Source organism: Tamandua tetradactyla, chromosome 2, assembly GCF_023851605.1.
Source record: "Tamandua tetradactyla isolate mTamTet1 chromosome 2, mTamTet1.pri, whole genome shotgun sequence".
In the NCBI taxonomy this organism is placed as follows: domain Eukaryota; kingdom Metazoa; phylum Chordata; class Mammalia; order Pilosa; family Myrmecophagidae; genus Tamandua; species Tamandua tetradactyla.
In genome coordinates, this window is record NC_135328.1 from 128073381 (window position 1) to 128095458 (window position 22078).

Genomic DNA, 22078 nt, shown 5'->3' on the forward strand with positions numbered 1-22078 from the left:
GAAAGAGGATTCTGGTTTTAATTTGATTAGAATGGAGGGGTGATGGAGGGCTACAGTATGATCGCCAGTATCCCATACTTTGGAATTTACTGCCAGAAGGAGTGAGGATATAGTGTCTGTTTTGGTAGGGTCTGGGACCATGAGAGTTAGGAGAAGGAAGAGACTGGTTGGTGGCTGGGTGTGTGATGGGAGTATGTTGATGATGGCCTGTAAGGTGGTGAGAATATCTCTGCCAAGTAGGTGTGTAGGGCACTGTGGTAAGACTAGAGATGAGTGTGTGAAGAGGTGGCCCTATAACTGCCAAACTAGGGGTGGGGTGAACCTAGGTGTAAAGGGTTCTATTCCAATGACCTGAGTGTCTGATATATTATTAGTCTGGCCAGAATAAGCATTAAGAGGTGAATATGTGTGACCCCCAAGTCCAAAAGAAAGGTAACAGGCTTACCTTTGAGGAAAAGAGTTACCTGAGGCTCCTGGTTGTTGATGGTGATAGGGGTGCATGAATGTCTTTTGCCCCATCAATCCTCATTGAGGATGTCCAGGAGGTCAGCACAGGCTGCAGCTTGGGGGGGAAGTCTGCAAACCTGGAAGGTTCAGAGACAGTATATTTTCCAGTGACCTGTTTGACAGCATAGTCAAAATCTTGGTGGGTGGTTTGGAATTGGTGCATTGCTTTGCTCAGTGTTCTGTAGAGCTGCATCTGAAGCTGTGGCCAGGGGTGAGATGGGTGGCCTGCCAGGCTGTTTTTTGCTTGCTGATGGCCTGAAAGAGCTATCATTTGAAGGTTAGCTGTTTTTTTTTCTTTTTTTACTTTCTGCCCAGTTTTTTTTTTTTAACATTTTTTATTGTATAATATAACATATACACAAAGCAAAGAAAGAAAATGCAATTGTTTTCAAAGCACTCTTCAACAAGTAGTTATATGACAAATTCCAGAGTTTGTCATGGGCTACCATACAATCCTCTCAGATATCTCCTTCTAAATGCTCCAGAATATAGGAGGCTAGAAGGAATAAATTTTTTTATCATCACAATAAACTTTTTTTCTTTTTTGTGAGAAATAACATATAATCAAAAAAGCAATAAATTTCAGAGCACAACACAACTGTTAGTTGTAGAACAGATTTCAGGGATTGGTATAAGTTACAGTTCCACAATTTTAGATTTTTACTCCTTGCTGCTCTAAGATAGTGGAGACTAAAAGAAATGGCAATTTAATGATTCAGCAATCATATTCACTTGTTAAATCCTACCTTCTCTGTATAACTCCACCATCACCTTTGATCTTTGAGAGTGTTTGGACTATAGCCATTCTAATTTTTCATGTTGGAAGAAGCTGTCAGTAATATGGGGTAGGAAAATGGAACTAGTTGATGTTCTGGAGAGGCTGGGCCCTCTAGGTTTCCAGAATTATCTGGTTCAGAGACCAATTTGGAGGTTGCAGCTTTCTGGAAAGTTACCCTAGTGCACGGAACTTCTCTACAATCTTATACATTACCCTAGGTATTCTTTAGGTTCCATGCTGGAATGGTTTTGGTTGGCTAAGATTTGGCAAGTTATGATATGTAGCAATGTATAGCTGAAGCATGCATAAGACTGACCTCCAGAGTAGCCTCTCAACTCTATTTGAACTCTCTCAACTATTGATAGTTTATTAAATACACTTCTTTTCCCCCTTTTGGTCATGATGGAATTGTTGGTCCCATGGCGCCAGGGCTGAATTCATCTCTGGGTGTCATTTTCCTTGCCACTATGGAGACTTTCACCCCTGGATGTCATACCCCACATAGGGGGGAGGGCAATGATTTTACTTGCAGAGTTGGGATTTGAGAGAGTGAGGCCTTATCTGAGCAGCGAAAGAAGTCTTCCATAAGTAACTCTTAGACATACATTTATTAGGCTACCATCAGGGATTTACCTGATAGTAAAGTTTAATAGTTTCATATTTTTCCTCCCATCCCTCAAGAGACTATGCCAAAACATTTTTTTACCTACTTAATATATTCTAGGACATATCCAGGCATTACATTAAGCCATACAGGATTAAAGACACTCATTCCTATCCTGGGCTCCCTCTGTTGTTCAGTGAGCTATCCAGACAGGTTGAGTTAGACTATGTGCTGCAGAAAATTTAGGTTCTAGACAAAATAAATCTTTCTTCCTTTGGTCTCAAAGAGTAGGTGTGTTTCTAAAATATAGACAATGTCTTCATTATCCCTGTGTTAAATCCTGACCTGCTCAGCTTCATTTTTATATCTAAATACCAGGTTATAGATGTATAAAACAGCCTTTTAAAATCTAGAAATAATAATTACCCCTTTGGGCTAAATGTGTCTGCTATAAGAGCTTACAATCTAGGCCCTGTTTTCTTATAAGCATTTTCTAAAGGAGACCTTACAATAATTGCTCTTTCATTTCTGGCTTATCTGATTTCACCAAATGTCCCACAGTTTCGTTCACATCGTTGCATGTCTCATGACATCATTCTTTTTGTTAACAGCACAGTACTCAATCATATGTCTACACCATCAGTCATTCACCAATCTGCTTCTCATTCAGTGCATCCTTCAGCCACCTGCATTCTTTAGGCAACATGCATAATGCCCAAAGCTCACAGTCCATCAACACTCACAATTTTACATAATTTCATTGCTCCCAAGAGAAAGATAACCAATAAACACACCCTCACCAAATAGGAAATATAAACCTCTCCTTAACTCTTGTCTCTCCCCCTTTTTATTTACCCCTGCTATTGCTGTGCTACTTCTGATATTTCCCTGTTAAACATACCCAATAGCATGCAATAGCAGTTCTCCCCCTGTACTCTGGACTTAAGCACTCTTTGTACACAAATAATACCTTTGAAGAAGCTCTTGCAAGAACTAACTTATATACCTAGTGTCAATCAGTGGGACACATAAGTTTATAAAACCCCTTTCAACCGTGTTAACCTTCAACATGGTACATTACTTGTAGACACACTAGAGAACTCCCTTCCTTTCTATCTATTCCCATACATTTGAGTTCAACTTCATCAGCTAACCATTTACCCATCCCTAGTTTCTATGTATCTCTAAGTCCCCTATATTCTGTATTATAAGCTTCTGATTGTACCTTTACATTGGTCATAAAAGTGGAGTAACTATCATTTTGTGTCAGGCTTATTTCAGTCAGCATTATGTCCTCAAGGCTTATACACCTTTTCATGTGCTTCAGGAATTCGTTTCATCTTACTGCTGCATAATATTCCATCGGATTTATATACATTTTGTTAATTCACTCATCTGTTGATATATTCCCACCAGCAGTGCATAAGTGTCCCAAATTCTCCACATCCTCTCCAATGTTTATAGTTTCCTGTTTGTTAATAGCAGCCAATCTTATAGGTATGAGGTGGTATCTCATTGTAGTCTTGATCTGCATTTCCCTTATAGCTAATGAAAATGAACATCTCTTCATGTGTTTTTGAGCCATCTGTATTTGCTGTTCAGAAAACTGCCTATGCATATCTTTAACCCATTTTATGGTTGAGTTGTTTGTTCTTTTGTTGTTGAATTGTATGATTTCTTTATGTATACAGGATATCAAACTTTTGTCTGATGCATGATTTCCAAATATTTCTCCTATTTTGGGGGTTGCTGCCTCTTCATCTTTTTGACAAAGCCTTTTGAGGTGCAGAAGCATTTTATTTTGAGGCATTCCCATTTATCTATTTTTTATTTTGTTGCTTGTACTTGAATATAAAGTTTAGGATGCTACCTCCTATTAGTAAGTCTGTTTCTAGAAGTTTTATAGTGCTAGTTTTTATATTTAGGTGTTTGACCCACTTTGGGTTAATTTTTGTACAGAGTGTAAGATAAAGGTCTACTTTCATTCTTTTGGCTATTGATATCCAGTTATGTTATGAAAAGACTATTTTAAAATATCCCAGTTCAGTGGTTTTGGGGACCTTGTCAAAAATCAGATTTGGTGGTCTATTTCTGCACTCTTAATCTGATTCCACTGGTCAATATTTCTATCTTTGTGAAGTATGGAACTGTTCTGACCACGATGGCTTTATAATCAATTCTAAAGTCAGGAAGTGTTAATCCTTCCACTTCATTCTTCTATTTTAGGATATTTTTAGCTATTTGGTGCCTGCTTCCTTTCCAGATGAATTTGGTAGGTAGTTTTGCCAAGTCTTCAAACTTGGTTGTTGGAATTTTGATTGGTACTGTGTTGAATCTCTAGATCAATTTGTGTAAAATTGACATCTTAACTATATTTATCCTTTCTATCCATGAGCAGGGAATGTCTTTCCACCCATTTAGATCTTTGATTTCTTTTAGCAATGTTGCATAGTTTTCTGCTTACAAGTCCTTTACAGCCCTTATTAAGTTCATTCCTAAGTAATTGATTTTTTTTAGTTGCTATTTTGAAGAGAATATTTTCCCTAACTGACTTTTCAGTTAGGTCATTGCTTCTGTATATAAATGTTACTGATTTTTGCACATTAACTTTATATCCTGCCACTTGACTGAATTTGTTTATTAGCTCAAGTACCTTTGTTATAGATTTCTCATGATTTTCCAAATATAGTATCATGCCATCTACAAATAATGAAAGTTTTACATCTTCCTTTCTAATTTGGATGGCTTTAATTTCTTTGTCCTGCTTTATTGCTCTAGCTAGAATTTCTAGCACAATGTTGAATAATAGTGGTGACAGTGGGAATCCTTGTTTCATTTTTGATCTTAGGAGGAAAGTTTTCAATCTCTCTCCATTGAGCCTGATGCTGACTATTGGTTTTTTATATATGCCCTTTATAATATTGAGGAAGCTACCTTTGATTCTACCTTTCAAAGTGTTTTTATCAGAATAGGATGTTGAATTTTGTCAAGTGCTTTCTCATCATCAATTGAGATGATCATATGATTTTTCCCTTTTGATCTGTTAATGTGCTGTATTAATTCATTGATTTTCTTGTGTTGAACCATCCTTGCATTACTGGTATAAATTCCACTGGGTCGTAGTGAATAATTCTTTTAATGTGTTGTTGGATTTGATTTGCTGGTATTTAGTTGGGAATTTTTGCATCTATGTTCATTAGGGAGATTGCCCTGCAGTTTTCCTTTCTTATAGCATCTTTACCCAGTTTTGGTATTAAAATTATATTAACTTCCTAAAATGAGTTAGATAATGTTCCTTTTTCCTCAATTTTTTGAAAAGTTTGAACAGATTGTTGTTAGTTCTCTTTGGAATGTTTGATAAAATTCCCCTATGAAGCCATGTGGTTATGGGCTTTTCTTAGAGTAAAATTTTTGATGATTGATTGAATCCCTTTACTTGTGATTGGTTTGTTGAGATCTTCTATTTCTTCCTGACTCAGTGTAGCTTGTTTGTGTGTGTCCAGGAATTTGTCCATTAATCTAAGTTGTCTAGATTGTTGGCATATAGTTGTTCATAGTCTCCTCTTGTCTTTCCTTTTATTTCTTCAGGGTCTGTGGTAACACACCCCCTCTCTTTTCTGATTTTGTTTATTTGCATCATCTCTCTTTTTTTGTAGTCTTGCTAGTGGCCCATTAATTATATTGATTTACTTAAAGAATCAATTTTTTTATTTTATTGATTCTTTCTCTTGATCTTTTGCTCTCCCATTCATTTAGCTCTGCTTTAATCTTTGTTATTCTTCTTCTGCTATTTGCTTTGGGGTTAGTTTGCTATTCTTACTCAAGTTCCTCCAGGTGAGCAACTAATCTTCAACTAATCTTCCTAGCCCTTTAAAATTCTTCTTCTGAAATACCAGTGATTCTTATATTTGTGGGCTTCATTTTGTCCATCATTTCCCTGAGGTCCAACTCAATTTTGTCCATCTTTATTTACCATTTGCTGTTTTGAGTGTTCAAAATGAGTTATCTTCTCCTCTAATTCACTTATTCTTTCTCCTACCTCTTCAAACCTGCAGTTGTGTATCTCTAGTGTGTTACTTATTTTGTCTACAGCATCTTTGATCTCTGTGATATCTGCTATTTTTATTTACTCTTTCAAATTCCTCTTTATTCTCTTCTAGTGTCATCTTGATCTCATTTATGTCACGAGCCATCCCTTTTATTTTATTTAGCAGAGTTATATGAATATTTTTAATTAGTTGTTCCAATATCTGTGTCTCCTATGGTGTTTTAATTTGGTTGTTAGGCTGTACTCTATCTGTTTGCACCATGATATGTTTAGTGATCTTCTGCTGTCTTGGTCTCATGTAAATTTTTTCCCATGTAAATATTTTGATTGTTTCACTTTGCTAGTTTATTTCCTCCAGTATTCTAAAGCCTTACTTTTGTGGGATTGATGTGGAGCAGGATCAGGGTACAGGGTGTGGCACAACAGTGCAACGATACATTTCTGTGCAGATATATGTGCAGGTTGTGGATGCTACATTGGTGCCTTTGATCATGGGTGCCCAGCAGTTGTGGGGGATTGGCTCTTCAGATACATGTTTCTGGGGGGCTGGGCCCTGCTGTATGCTGTCTAGGGCATGGGGCCCTTTGTACACCTGTGCAGAGCTAGGGCAGCTAGTTGGCATTATGCCTCCATGGACTGGGGGCAGATGTGTCCCAGTTATGCAGATTAATGTTTTCCCAGTGCTGGAGGGCTTGACTGGGGACCATACACAGGGACAGATCTGGGAGAGCCATACACTGATGTATCCATGAGTAGAGCTGAGGTGTGGGGCTGTCTGGGCTGGGGGAGGATGTAGCCTGGGTATCGAGGTAAGTTCGCACAGCCGTTATGCACTGGCATCTGTCTTCAGGGTCATGGACTGGGATTTAGGGCTGGGGGACAGGGCAAGACTGCACTTGCACTGGAGAGGTGGGTTGGGATGTGCTTGTGATGTGGTTGTAGGGTGGGTATGTGTGTTTGGGGTGGAGTTATAGGGTGGATGCACATGAGGGGCTGGTAGGGCAGGGGGCTTGGAGCATGTGGGTGGGTGGTGTGTGATGGAGTTTGGGTGCATGGGGTGTGGGGTGATTCACTGGTTTGGGGGCTGCACTGGTGGAGGTAGTGCATTTAAGCAGTTTGACTTAATTCCTAGTTCCCAGCTCCTCGCCTACGCACTCCTGAGGGCTCTGGGTTTCTCCATTAAGCTCTTTGCACCAGCTGGAAGGTCTCCAATTCTCTGCTTCTCAGTTCCTCAGCTTTTGCAGCCAGAGCCACCCTGTGTGGTGCAGAATACTCTCCCAGGTCTCTTAAACACTGGAATTACCATCGCATTTGCCCTCCCATCCCTTCTCTAGCTGTTCTAGCTGTTCTCTAGCTGTTCTAGCAGGGGTGAACTTGATCTATCCTATTCTGCTATCTTTCTGGAACTCTTTCTGTCCAGTTTTTGAAAACCTTAAAGGTGGTAGCCATTAGATCTTGTTGTGGAGTGTGGGGACCCTCTTCACACTTTTGAGATATGCGCCTTATATCTGAGATAGCCTGGGAATTGAAACAGGAATTTAACCACAGTTATCCCTCAGAGTTTTCTGGGGGTAAGATGTGTGTGTGTGTAAGCAGAGCTTCAGTGAGCCTGACCATAAATTGTGCTGGGTTCTCATTGGGTCACTGAAAGACTTTAAATTTATCAAATTACTCATTTTTAGGGAGGCTTTTTCAAGCCCTGCAAGGATTCAAGTTTGGAAGTGATTATGTTTTTGTATGTCAGGGTGATTAATCTGATATTGCTAATTGGACTCTGCTTGTTCCCTAGGGAGTTTGGTGCTGTCTGTGGTGTGTAAGGTGTCTGCATATTGTCATGCCACCTGCCAGATTCTTTCCCTCTCCTCTGGAAGTAAAGTGGAGGTAACAATCGTGTGGAGATCTTGTAATGTAAAATTATAAGATTGTAAATTCTTTAATATATTGAGTAGGGTTGGTGGAAAATGGACCTAGCTTTTTCTCTATTTCTCTCCTGAGAAAATGGGACATGTACATGGACTATGGCTTCAGTACCAGCTACTTTGCATAGTGGTAGGAGCAGTTGGGAAGTGTTAGATAATAAATTATCACAATGTGTGCAGGAGTGGGTTTCAGAGGGAGTTGGAGAGGGTGAAGTTTGAGAGTGGGTTTCAGAGGGAGTTGGAAGGGGAGGAGTTTGAGAATCTGGAATCGAAGGAAGTTGATTGTCCTGTTGAATTCAATGTCTGTTGGAAGGGGGGCTCGATTGGCAGGGTCAGAATCATCAGATTGATTAGGGTAAGGGGGAGGATGCTACTCTGGGTGAATGGTCTCTTAGAGAGATGCTAGCCTCCCAAGCTCAATCTAGATACCAGGTGCCCCCTCACCTAGAGAAATTGCTGGAGCTGTGTCAGAACCAAGTCCTGGGGATTTTCAAAAACAGATGAGAGTCCAAATAGCCGGATAAGGACTGGAGGATGACAGGGGTAGGCAGGGTGGACTTACAATTTTAGTTCTGGCAGTTTGGCAAGAGGAGGGGTATAAGCTGCAAGGATATGATAGATTGAGCAAGGGGAGCAAAGAGATGAATGAGAGTGGACAGAAAGGAGGGCCTGAACATACAGAACTTCACTCCATTTTCCAGTCCAATAAATTCAATTGTTAAGATCATGGAGTATTTTATAATCAAAGGTCCCATTCTCTGGACACTGAATTATTGTCTTGTAATAGAAGATGAGGTGCTTAGGTCAAATTTGTCTCAGTAACTTAAGGTTTTGTATTGTTTAAGTAGGCACTTTAGGGAGGTGGCCATTGAGGGTAGGGAGTGCCCCATGTCCATGTTACCAACATAAGAGAAGAAGATTTCCTTAGAGTTTGGTGTTTTCCAACTTTAAAGGACCTGGGTAAAGATCTCCTCTAGAGCTGAGCATCCCCAAGCTGAAAAGGAACCAGATAGATCTGAACAGTCTCTTAGAGAGATGCCAGCATCCCAAGTTCAATCTAGAGACTAGGTGCCCTTTCACCTAGAAGAATTGCTGGAGCTGTATCAGAACCAAGTCCTGGGGATTTTCAAAAACAGATGAGGGTCCAAATAGCCAGATAAGGACTGGATGATGACAAGAGTAGGCAGGGTGGACTTACAATTTTGGTTCTGGCAGTTTGGCAAGAGTGAAGTTCCAATTTCCTTTATGGGTGGCACAATCATAATCAGAGGCGGAGTGTGCAGAGTGAGTCTGGAGGGGTACTTTGAGACTTAGTCCCTGACTGGGCTTTGGATTGGGGAATAAACACCAGAAAAGCTGCTGCTCCTTGCTGCTTCCCCAGTTGCAAGGCAGAGTGGGGTCAAAGAGTCCCTTGCCTTGCAGACTGCCAGGAAAGAATCAGAAGGGGGCAGCACCCAGGACCCACTGACCAGGATCTGAGAGTAAGCCCAGGATGAGCTGTTTCTGCCTGCTGCTTCCCAGGTTGCAATGCCAGGGGGTTGGGAGTCCCCTCACTCTGAGCCTGGGTTTCAACACCAGATGAAAGACAAACTCACCATGAATAAGGTGGGACAAGGAGTTCAGGCAAAGACTCTGTTTTAGGAAGAAGCAGAGCTGCCCAGGCATTATTTCAAGAGAGAGAGAGAGAGACAAATGACTGCCTCAGGGTGACAGGGGATAGGTTTTCAAAGTTCTAGAGATTTGGGATACAAGGGTTGGGCAGGTCTGTATTGTCTAGTTTTCAGAAATAGGGGGCTAAATTAGGAGTTGGTAGCTTTCCACTGGTAAAGTTTAAAATTTAAATATGGCCTTAGGCATTCAGGGTTGTAAATGCCAGAGGGCAGATAGTGAGTAAGGGGAGTTTATGCAAAAATGCATCTGCCAGAGGGTGGAGGCTATGTAATGGGAGGTTATTGCAAAGAGCAGCTGATGGAGAGTGAAGGAGACATCGGGTTAGCATGGGTTGAGGCCAGAGAGGCTTTCTGAAATATTTGCCAGGAGTAGGTTACATACTGGGGGGAAGGTGTCCTGTCCTCCAGGCTTAACAAACACTAGCAGGGACAAAATAAGAAATTGCAAGTGAAAAAAAAAGAAAGAAAGAAATTGCAAATGACACTATTAACATTGTGCCAACATCTGTTTTGGACGCTGATTTCAATTCTTTGTGGAAAATACATAGAAGTGTGATGGCCAGTTCATATGGGAGCTCTATACTAAGCTTTCTGAGTAACGAGCAAACGATTTTCACAGCTATTGCATCATTTTACTATCCTACAAACAATGAACAGTGTTCCCATTTCTCCATGTTCTCTCCAATGTTTGTCTTTCCATGTCTCTAAATAGTAGTCATTCTTGTGTGTACATGAAATTGTATAGCACAGGGGTTTTGATTTGCATTTCCCTAATGGCTAATGATGTTCATCATAGTTTCATATACTTGTTGGACATTTCTCTATCTTCTTTGTAGAAATGTCTATTCAAGTGTTTCACCCATTTGTAAAATTTGGGTTTTTTGTCTTTTTGAGTTTCAGAATTTCTTTATATAATCTATATATTAAACCCTTTTAGGACATATTTGGAAATATTTTCTCCATTTATGTAGATTACCTTTTAACTTTCTTGATGACATCCTTTCATGTGCAAGTGTTTTTAATTATGTTGAAGGCACATTTACCTATTTTTTTAATCTTGTGTTGCTCATGCTTTTGTTGAAAAGTCTAAGAAACCATTGCCTAACAAAAGGTAGGTTGTTTTGTTTTCTTCTAGGAGTTCTATTGTTTTGACTCTTATGTCTTTGATCAATTTTGAGTTTATTTATGTGTGCAGTGTGAGATATAGGCCCACCTTCATTCTTCTGCACATGGTTAGTCAGTTTTCCCAGAACCATTTACTGAACATACTGTTCTTTCCCAATTGCTCTGGCACCATTGCCAGTTTGATTCCATATGTCTATATATTGGTCCTAGTACCAATACCCATGATGTCTTCTGAACAGTGATTTTGTAATAAGTTTTAAGACCAGGAAGCAGGAGCACTCCATTTTGTTTCTTATTTTTCAAGATTGTTAGGCAATTTGGGGCCTCTAACACTTTCATATAAATGTGATGATTGACACTTGCATTTCTGTAAAGAGGCTTTTGAAATTTTGACTGGGATTGAATTTAATTTATGAATCACCTTGGGTAGAACTGCCAATGTAACAATATTTAGTGTTCTAATTTAGGAATGAGGATAGTGCTTCCATTTATTTAGTCCTCTGATTTCTTTTAGCAATGTTTGCTCATTTTCCATTCATAATCTCTTATGTTATGCTTAAATTTATTTCTATAATTTTTATTATTTTAGTTGCTATTGCAAATGGACTTTTTTTACTTGGTTTCCTCTTCATATTGCTCATTACTAACATATAGAAATTCTGCTAATTTTTCCTGATGTTCATGGACCCCAGCACTTTCCTGGCTTCTTTTATTAGCCCTCATAGCTTTGCTGTGAGTTTTTCAGTTTTCTATATGTAGGATCATGCCAAGTGAAAATAGAAACTGTTATTCTTCTTTCTAATTTGGATACCTTTTAATCATTAACTTGCCTAATTGCTCTGGCTTCTACTTTCAATAGAACATTGAATAACAGTAGTGACAATGGAAATACTTGTCTTGTTCCTGATATTTCTTTCCCCCAGTTATTCCCTTTATCATCGAGAAGTTTTCTTTTATTCTTAGTTTCACAAGTGTTTTTTACCAAGGAGTGCTGGAGTTTTTCAAGAGCCTTTTCTGTATCAGTTTAGATGGACTTGTTCCATAATACTATTAATGTAGTCTGATTCATTGATTTTTTCCTCATATTTAACCATCCTTTTTACCCAGGATAAATTCCACTTGCTCATAGCATAAATACTATTAATTGCTGTTTTATTTGTTTGCTATGATTTTCTTGAGGATTTTTATATCTATATTCATAAGGGATAAATCTCAGTAATTTATTTTTATTTTTTCATGTAATTCTCTGTCTTTGCTATCAGGGTGATGTTAGATTCAACACACTACACTTTTTGGAAGAGTTTGGGCAGAATGGGTGTTAATTGTTCATGTAAGTTTGATAATATTCACAGTAAATCAAACTGGTCCTGGACCTTTCCTTAATGGGGGTTATTTGATTACTAATACAACTTATTTACTTGTTTCTGCCTTGTTTGCATCTTTTATTTCTTCTTGAGTCTGTGAATGTATTTTAAATGTTTCCAGGAAATTTCCCATTTCTTCTAGATAACTTACTTTGCTTTGGTTATTAATATTTATGAATTAATAACGAAATAGAGAAGTCAGGAGTGGAAGTTAGTTTGGGGAATAAGTAGTAATTTAAGTATGCAAGTTTGACTTGTGAAAATATCTAGCATATAAATGGAAATGTGTCACTGATAATTAGGAAAAATGCCAAACTAGAAATATACTTGTAGTTAAATAGCTTACATTTTGAGAGGAGACTTGCTTCAATAATCTGACAATGTAATATGAAACCATAGGGGAAGAAGTATAGTACTGAGACATAAAGTGTTGGTTCTGGAGTACTGCTGTACAATGGAACTTTCTACAATGATGGAGAATTCTCTGCATGGTCCAAAATAGTTGCCACTAGACATGTGTGGCTATTGAGCACTTGAAATGTGACTAATGAGGGAACTAAAATTTAAGTTTTAGTCAATTTTAATTAATTTAAATGTAAATTAATACATGTGGTTAGTGGATATCGTATCTAACAGCAAAGATTTAGAGTCAAATTACCTTGAATCTAATTCTGAATCACTCTCCTACCATACATATGACCTTGGACAAATCATTTAAGCCTTCTTGTACAGCACTTAGTACAGTTTCTGAAACTCAATAACACCTATTTTTCTCTTTTGAATCATGTAACTATTTGCTTTATCTTGAGCAAAAGAGCTATAACATTTGCCACCAGATATCTGTATAATATCATTTAGAAAGAGTGGAATTCATACACTCCAAATATAGTATTTCCATGGTACATTTTATTTGGGGAAGTGATGTTAGAGACACAAACTAAACTCAGCATTAAATGTTACCAAAGAACATGTTAGTATCAGGACATGCCCAGGGTACACCACAGATTTTATCTAGAATCCTCCCACCTCTTGTTGTGTTGTATCAATATTTGATCATCAGGATTAATTACTCCATTTTGTTTTCAATTCTTCTGGGACATGAAGAGCCCAGATAGCAGAAAAAAACTTCTAATTTATTGTTTGCCTCCTGGTGGAACCATTACCTTCATTGTATAATAAGACATCTAAATCAGCCAAGCCCAGAGTTGAAAGTACAGGAGGCAAATATTTTCAGTTGGTTTTTTGCTTAGTTAGAGATGTCACTTCTAATTCCACTTCATGGTTTGCAGACCTTGTGCTATGATAAAGTAACAAAGGTCAGTAATTGGTTTTAGAACATATACTGGACCATTTATGATAGCATTTTAATCACACAAGTCGATGTCTCCCTACTGGCACTCTAAGTAAATCTTCAAATAGGCCATTCTTCTGTTCTATAAGATTGGTTGCTTAAAGAAGTTGAGCCATAAGATAAAACCAATGGATGATATTGGCATCAATTTCCTTAATTCTTTCCCAGAAAGTTATTTTCTTGGTCACATGAATGAGATGCCATGATGATGAATAAGATATCTGTTAAGTCCTTGTGTAGTGGTGTTGGCAGAAGAATGGCGATAAGGGAAAGAAAGTTGAAATCCAGAATAATTGTATATTTCTGCAAAATAAACCATGATGTTTTCTTTATAAGAGTGCTTTCATGTAATCAACTAACTACCAGGAGGCTAGGATGTCTTCCAAGTACAGGCTTGAGGTTTACAGTGGTTGATGGCATATAAGGTATCAACTGTGTTAGTGGCAGGTCAGCCTTCATGTGGGGAAATCATATGGTTATAGACTTGCATAGTCTCCATATCACTAACATGGTCATTTTGTTAATGTTATCACTTACCAAGTGTGAGGCAGTAGGGATAAAGTAACATATCCATAGGGCTGGTCACACAGTCTATCTTTTGCTCTCTTTATTGGATGTATTTAAATGAATATTTACATTGACTAAATTAATTATTTCTTAGTTAGTTATGAGATGCCTACTCATACACATTTCATCTCAAATCACTTCTTGGCAAGTCCTGTAATTGTTTGCACTTTCGTAGGCACAATCATGCCATCTTTGAATGATGGCAATTTTATTTTATTTTTACAAATCTTACATTTATTCACTTGCCTGCTTAACTTGGGTAGGTCTTTCTGTTCAATATTTAACAGAACAGATGATGGAAAGTGTACTGTCTCATTTATTTTCTCATGGGGGAAGCATTTTTTATTTCATAAATAAGTGTGATTTTTGCTGTAGATCTTAAAGCTCTCTCCTAATCCTAGTTAGTGAAGACATTTTAATCATCATTTTAAGTGGAAACTTATCAAGTGCTTTTTTGCACCTATTAATTTGGTCATATTACCTTTCTTCTTTATTCTATTATTGTGATAATTTATAGCAACTGATTTTGAAAAATAAGCTAATTCAGAATAGTATAAGATTTACAGAAAAACTGCTGAGATAGTACATAAAGTCCTCATATATGCCACATTTAGTTTCCCATATCATTCACATCTTAAAATAGAAAATTAATTTTTGAATGTTAACTTACACTTCCATTCTTGGAATAAATCATTCTTGGTCAAATATTTATCTTTGCATATATTGCTAGATTTGTTTTGCTATTATTTTGTTTAGAATATTTCATGTATGCTAATGAAATTTGTCTGTAAATGTTTTGTTCTTGGAATAACTTTATCAAAATTTTGGTGGACTAATAAAATGAGTTGGGAAAGGGTCCCTCTTCTATACTCTGGAAGAGTTCATGGGAGATTGGTGTTATATCTTCCTTAAGTATTTGGAAAGATTTACTGGCAACGTCATATGGGGTTGTCTTTGTAGAAAAATTTTAATATTGGAAGTCAATTCTTTAATAGAGATTGACTAATCAGACTTCCTGTTCTTCTGTGTCAGTTTTGGTGAGTGGTGTTTCAACAAAAAAATTTGTCCATTTCTTCCAAATTTTCAACTTTTTATGTAAAATTGTTTATAATATCCGTTATTGCCTTTGTAATGTCTGCAGGGAACTTATCATTCTTAATTTTGGTGACTTGTGCTTTCTTTCTTTTGATTAGATCAGGAGTGCCAGGTTTGTATCAGTGTTACATATTTTCACTACCAAATTTCTATAAAGAATAAAAAGTATTTTTAATAATTCAAAAAATTTCATTGTTTGATTTCTGCATATTTGTGAGTTTTTCAGTTCTCCCTCTGTTATTATTGTTTATCTTTATTCCACTGTGTTTGGGAAAGTTACATTGAATTTTTAAAATATTTTTAAATTTATTAAGATGTCTTTTCTGTCCTAATGTATAGCTATACATGAGAATGAACAATGCTCACTATAGAAGAATGCATTTTTCTACTATGGAGTAAATGGTTCTATACATCTCCTAGATCTAAATGATTTAAAATATAATTCAAGTTTTTTAATTCCTTATTAATAACCTGTCTAGATTTCCATCAATAATAGAGAGCATTGTGTAGAAGTCTCCTACTATTAATGAAGAACCCTCTATTCAAATATGTTAATGCTGGACCTAGACATTTTAGGCATTTCTGTTCAGATCATTTACATCTATAAATTTTATATCTTCTTGTTGAATTCTCCCCTCTATATGCTTATAGTGTCCTCTTTCATCCCTTGCAACATTTTTTTTACTCAAAGCCTCTTTTATCAAATATTAATCTAACTGCAACAGTTCTCTTTCATTTACTGTTTGAGTGGAATAATTTTTTTCATCTTGTCAATTTCAAACTGCTTGTGTCTTTGAATTTAAAGTAAATTGTATACAGCATGTAACTGGGCCACAAATTCTCCACTGTTCTGCCATTCTGCACCTTTGAGATGAGAGTTTAATCTGTCTACATTTAAAGTAACAACTGATTTTGCAGGGTCTTCTTATATAATTTTACCATTTGGTCTTTTAATTTTTCTAATTTTCCCCTATGTTGTTTTGTTAATAACTACATTTTCATATTTTTAGATTCTTTGCTTTGTACCATTAAAGGCCCCTTCTTATTTCTATCTGAATACATGTTTCAGAAATTTTCTTTGTGGTTAACATGGGGTTCAATTTAACACCTTACATCTGAAACTTTATCATTTGATTGATACCGATTAACTTTAATAGCATACACATTGTTCTCATACCCCTCTATCCCATCACCTGATTATTATACTTTTTACAAGTTATATATTTAAACATTTTATAGCCTATATTGTAGAATTATCTTTAATTTTTATACATTCACATTTTAGAATCTTTAAGAAGTAAAAAGCAGAGTTACAAAAAATACAATACAATTCTGCTGTAATTTATACTTACCCACATTATGTTTATGGGAGGTCTTTATTTCTGCTTGCTATGACCCACTTTCTCGTGTCCTTCATTTTAATCTGAAGAAATTCCTTCAACATTTCTTGTAGGGAAGGTCTGGTGGTCAAGGTTTGGTCTTGTTTATCTGTGGAGGTTTTAATCTTGTCCTTGTTTTTGAGTGTCAGTCTGCATGATAGAAAATTCTTAGTTGGCAATTGTTTAATTTCAGCCCTTTAAATAGTTCTTCTCACTGCCGTCTTACCTCCTTGATTTCTGATGAGAAATCAGCACATACATTTATCAGAATTCCCTTCTATATAACTCATGGCTTTACACTTGAAATTTTCAAAATTATCTCCTTGTCTTTGTCATTCAACAGTTTTTATTAATATATGTCTGGATGTTGTTCTTTAAGAGGTTATCATGTTTGGGTTCTATTGGACTTTTTGAATGTATACATGCATATATTTTGTTTAATTTGGAAATTTTTCTGCCATTATTTCTTTAAATAATTCTTCTGTCTCTTTATTTCTTTCTTCTTTTCTTCTTTCCTTCCTACCTTCCTACTTTTCTTCCTTCCTTTCTTTCATTCTTTCATCTCCCATAATACACAAGTTTGCATGCTTGACAGTGTTCCACAGTTCTCTTGGATTCTGTTATTTTATTTTCATTCCTTTTTTCTTGAGTCCTTAGCCTTTTCCTTTCCTAAAAGACTGGATTTCTGGTTCTGGCTGTAGGTGTTCCTTGATCCTTGGATTTTCTGTCACATGGCAATACACAGGAGAGTGTCTCCTGGTTTCTCTCTCCATTTCATCATCATTCAACCAGTTAGGGATTCTAATAATCAGGAATAAGCCCCAGCTTGACTCAGTAGGGCCACATTTAACTGAAATAATATACTGAAGAGCTTTTATTTACAGTGGGTCCATAGGCACCAGAATTCAGAACAAGAGCAAGAACCAACTATGGTACACAATTCAGTCTACCACATACAGTTTGAACACAAAGTGTATATTATTTTATTAGGTTACATTCAATGAAAAAAATTTTGGTTTCTATCTTGAATTTCCACATGGCAACATAGCAGAGTTGAACAGACATGGCATCACAACTATGACATCTACTGTTTTTTGGCACTGGGGAGAATCTCAAGCATCCTTTACCCTACATTTCCTTATCTATAAATTATGTAGTGATACAGACATTATGAAGCCAGCACTGTAAAACATTTCAAATGAGAGGTACTCAGAATGGAAGTCATATTGAAAAAATGTGTAAATAAGATTTACAATCACTAACAGTAAGATTAAGCAAATGTCTCTTCAGCATTTACATTTATTCCATCTTGAGTCTATAGAGTGCTATTGCTTTCATAACAGGCAAATTAAAAAGGAAAAGGAAAACCCAAATTATGCATTTACTATCACTTTATGTTATGCCAAAAGTAATGCGATGATAAAAAATCAATAGTAAAATTTTTGAAAATTGAAAAAATTTTGAAAAGTTGAGACCATTTACTTACCTGTATATTGTAGATGCCAGGGGTATCCCTGGGGTGTCCAGAATTTTGCATCAGTGTTCTAATCCCTCAGAGTTTAAATGCAATTAATGCACTGTCTTTTATGCAAAGACTTGAAAGTTGCAGTTTTTAGCCTAAAGAATTGAAAGACATATTGGCTTGATATATTTTTCATAAAGTTATTCATTCATACATTAACCAATTTTAATTTGTTTATAATTAGCCCAATATTTCCAAATATTTTATGTGTGTTACATGCTGACATTGGTCTGGAAGCTGTGTGACGAATTATGAGAAAATGGTTACATGTACTTTCATGCGAAAAAATCCTAGAATTATGCCTGAATGATAAAGGATTATGTTCATGTTTTATTTCATGTCAGAGACTCACTGATTCACTTTGAATGAGTGGGACATTCTTTTGTATAGGTTCACAAAGATAAAGCAACAAGCAACATTTGTGAAACTATTAATTGAATAACAATTATATGCATGAATAATTTCCACTTTGTAGAAAAGTACAGCCCCCTTCAGTAATTTTATTGAACTATAAATTGAAATTAGCATTCTATATACTGAAGCTCTGGGCTGCACAAAGACCTCACTGCTTCTGCCTTATTTGCTGAACTTGATTGCATTCATTCTTGTTATATGATCACTCTTCACTTCCATGAAGAAATAGAAATTCTCCAAAATTTCTGAAGTAAAATGTTTTAATGCAATAGTAAAAAAGAAGACATTGGTCTCATTATGTGAGCAACTTCACTATCTATATTTTCTATTCTAGTCCTATTAACATTGTGTCTCTCCCCCTCAAAAATAAGTGAATGCTGCAGAAAAAAGTGTAACTGATTCAAGAGAGAAGGAACAAAAAAACCAAAATAATACACATGCAAGATAAGATTCTCTTCCTATGCTGGTAGGAAAGTTTATTCATTTGCTAAAGTTGCTGTCATGAAATATAATAGATATGGATGGCTTTTAAAAGGGGAATTTATGAAGTTGCAAGTTTACAGTCCTAAGACTGTAAAAATACTCAAACTAAGGTCTCCAGGGAAAGATACCTTGGCTCAAGTAACGGCTGATGATGTTCAAGGTTTCTCTGTTAGCTGGGAAGACATGTGACTGGCATCATTGGGTTCTACTTTCAAATATCTTCCCCTAGGGCATTCACTTTCTGCACAACATTTTGGTTTTTTGTTGCCTCTGTTGTCTCTGTGGCTTCAGAAGATTTTTCAAAGATGCTTCTCTCTTAAAAAGCTCCGTTGAGTAAAATATCTTGAATGGGTGGTGATACATCTCCATGGAATCCACCTAATCAAAAGGTCTCACACAAAATTGAGTGTATCACATCTCCATCAAAACAATTTAATAAAAGAAGATCCCACCCTAACTTACTGAATCTGGATTAATGAACAGGGCTTTACTGGGGTACACAACCATTTCAACCCTGCACATTCCACCCCCTGGATTCCCAGAAGACATGTTCTTTCCAAATGCGTAATACATTCATTCCATCACAATGTCACAAAGCCTTAAACCATTTCAGTAACAAACACATACAAGACAGAGTCAAATCCAGTACAATATCTCATCAGTTGTGGGCATATTCTGTCCTAAGGTAACATTCTCCTTTGGCTCTGGACATGTGAAGCTGAGAACATGTTAGTGGTTGCCAACTTACAAAGAAGAAACCATCATAAGATAGCTGAGCCCATTGCCATGAGGGGACATTGAAAGGAAAAGAGATGTCATTTGACTTAAGCCTTTCCAAAAATCTGTAAGGCAAATCCCATTGGATTTCAAAGTCTGAGAGTCATTTACCCTTGCGTTTTAGCAAACAGCACTCCTGCCCCTTTCCACTGACTATGCAGTGATTCTGCTCTGAAAATAGTGGGATGAGGGTTGTAAGACTAGGTATCATTGGGAAGAACACCTTTTTCTCAGTTCCACCCTCTCCTAACATCAGGGCAGTACTCAGTCTCTCTGACATTATTGGGACACATGCCCAACCCCTTCAGAAAAAGTATGGTGATTGCCAGACTCACCCATTCTTCAGTTTGTGTGCTCCACCCTGTCTGAGGCCTGATACGTTCAGACTCTTCTTGAGTAATGAAGCAGAAGGCCTTCTCCTTCTTGGGCAAGTTCACCTTCTGCACATGTATGGGTGGGTCCACTCTCCTGGTCAAATATTTCCTAGCTCTAGACCTTAGCTTCCAGGATTATGTCTCTGAAGTCACTTTTCCTTCTGTTTGTCCCTTTTCTGTCCATTTTAATCTAGAAAGGCAGAAATTCCATTCATACAGATCCCACAAACCCTTTGTTTTCTATGAAGTATGCAGGGATCACAGTGATCAACACCAAGATTTCCACACATCCTTTCTGGATAACTCCACCTCCCATCCTCATGTTTCCTATAATGGAATTAATTAAATCCTCCCCTGGGTCCCTATCCACTGGGGTCTCACCTTCTGGAAGCTCAGAATATTCCTGATCATCAATTTATGTTTTCTTTGTACCCAATAGTTCAATTCTCAACTTATCTCTTTCATGTGGCATTTTACCAAAAACTACAAAGAGGAGCCAGACTGCATTTTCTACATTTAGTATGGAAATCTTTTCAACCAAGTATCCCGAGTCTTTGCATTAAAATTCTAACTTCTAGCTAACAGCAGCATTCAAATCGGTCAGTTTATCTGCCATTTTAAACTGAGGATTCCCTTCCTCCCAGTATGCAATAATACATGCATCATTTCAGTCCAAGGCCTTATCAGAAGTATCCTTAGAATCCACATTTCTCTCAACTGTCTATTCACAGCATTCCATTCTTCTCTGTCATATTTCTCCCAAATCTTTCAAAATCTCCCCCTTACTCATTTAAAAAGCCATTCCAAAATGTTTGGTATTTGCAAACAGCAACACCCTATTTCTCTGTACCAAAATCTCTCTTTCCTAAAGCTGCCAGAATGAAATATACCAGAAATAGAATGATCATTAAAGGTGAATTTATAATGTTAAAAGATTACAGTTCTAAGGCTATAAAAATGTCCAAACTAAGATGTCCAGTGAAGGATACCTTGACTCATGGAAGGGTGAATTATTTTCAGGGTTTCTCAGCCACCTGGGAAGGCATGTGGCTGGTTTCTGCTGAATTATTTGGCTTCTTGTTTGAAAAATTTTCCCTGCATGCATTTATTTTTTGCATCACAAAATATTTCAAACTCCTGTTGGTTCTATCACCTCTGTGGTTTCTGAAGCTTTTTCCAAAATGATTCCCTCTTAAAGGGTTCCAGTAAGCAACCTACCTTGCATGTGTGGAGACACAGCTCCATATAATCCACCTAAACAAAAACCCTACCAGAATTGAATGGGTTACATCTCCAAGGAAACAATTTATTCACAGGATTCCACCCAACAATACTGAATTAGAATTAAAGAACATGGATTTTCTGGGATACACAATAGCTTCAAACTGGCACAGCTAGTAAAGATTTCTGGTAAGGGCCCAATTCTGTTTCAGGTGCAGACAAGCACAAGATTTCTTTGAAATACAGATATTCTGAGAAGAATCATTCTGTTTTATACATGCCTCCTTATTCAATTCCATATGCATTATAGAAATGTTTGGGTGACCAGTGTGTGGCATCTATAATAGAAAATATCCAAAGATAATTTGTGGATGATAAATGACTCTAGATAATTGACACAAGTGGGCATAAATAAGATTTATGTATCAACACAACTTTGAAATATTAAGAAATATATTTTAGGCTATGATATGAACTGACAAATATTAATGAGGAAATAATTTGAACAGAAATAAAACTTCAATTCTCCTAATATTGTGTTGACTCCTGTCCTTGTTTTCTAGCTGCCAGAATGCAATATACCAGAAAGGAATGGCTTTTAAAAAGCTGAATTTAATAAGTGGCTAGTTTATAGTTCTAAGGCCACAAAAAATGTCCAAATTAAAGGAAGGTTATAGAAATGTCCAATTTAAAGCATCCAGGAAAAGATACCTTGCTTCCAGAAGGCTGGTGAGGTTCAAGATTTCTCTGTCAACTGGAAAGGCATGTGGCAAATGTGGCAATGTCTTCTACCTTCCTCTCCAGACCTTTTGTCTCATGAAACTCCCCTGGGGGTATTGTCCTTCATCTCCAAAGGTCATTGGCTGGTGGTCTCTGTAGT

The 22078-nt window shown here is 36.9% G+C and overlaps 1 long non-coding RNA gene across 2 annotated transcripts; it reads right to left on the reverse strand.

Moving 5' to 3' along the window:
* Window positions 1-12924: 12924 nt before the first annotated feature.
* Window positions 12925-22070, reverse strand: LOC143662078 (uncharacterized). Of its 2 annotated transcripts, none has more exons than XR_013165131.1 (6): window positions 21910-22070; window positions 19939-20167; window positions 18955-19217; window positions 17894-18024; window positions 16381-16557; window positions 12925-13312 (listed from the first exon to the last, which is right to left on the reverse strand). It is a non-coding gene; the product is annotated as an uncharacterized LOC143662078 (long non-coding RNA). The 2 variants fall into 2 exon arrangements; XR_013165130.1 differs by lacking the exon at window positions 21910-22070 and adding an exon at window positions 21196-21262.
* Window positions 22071-22078: the final 8 nt, after the last annotated feature.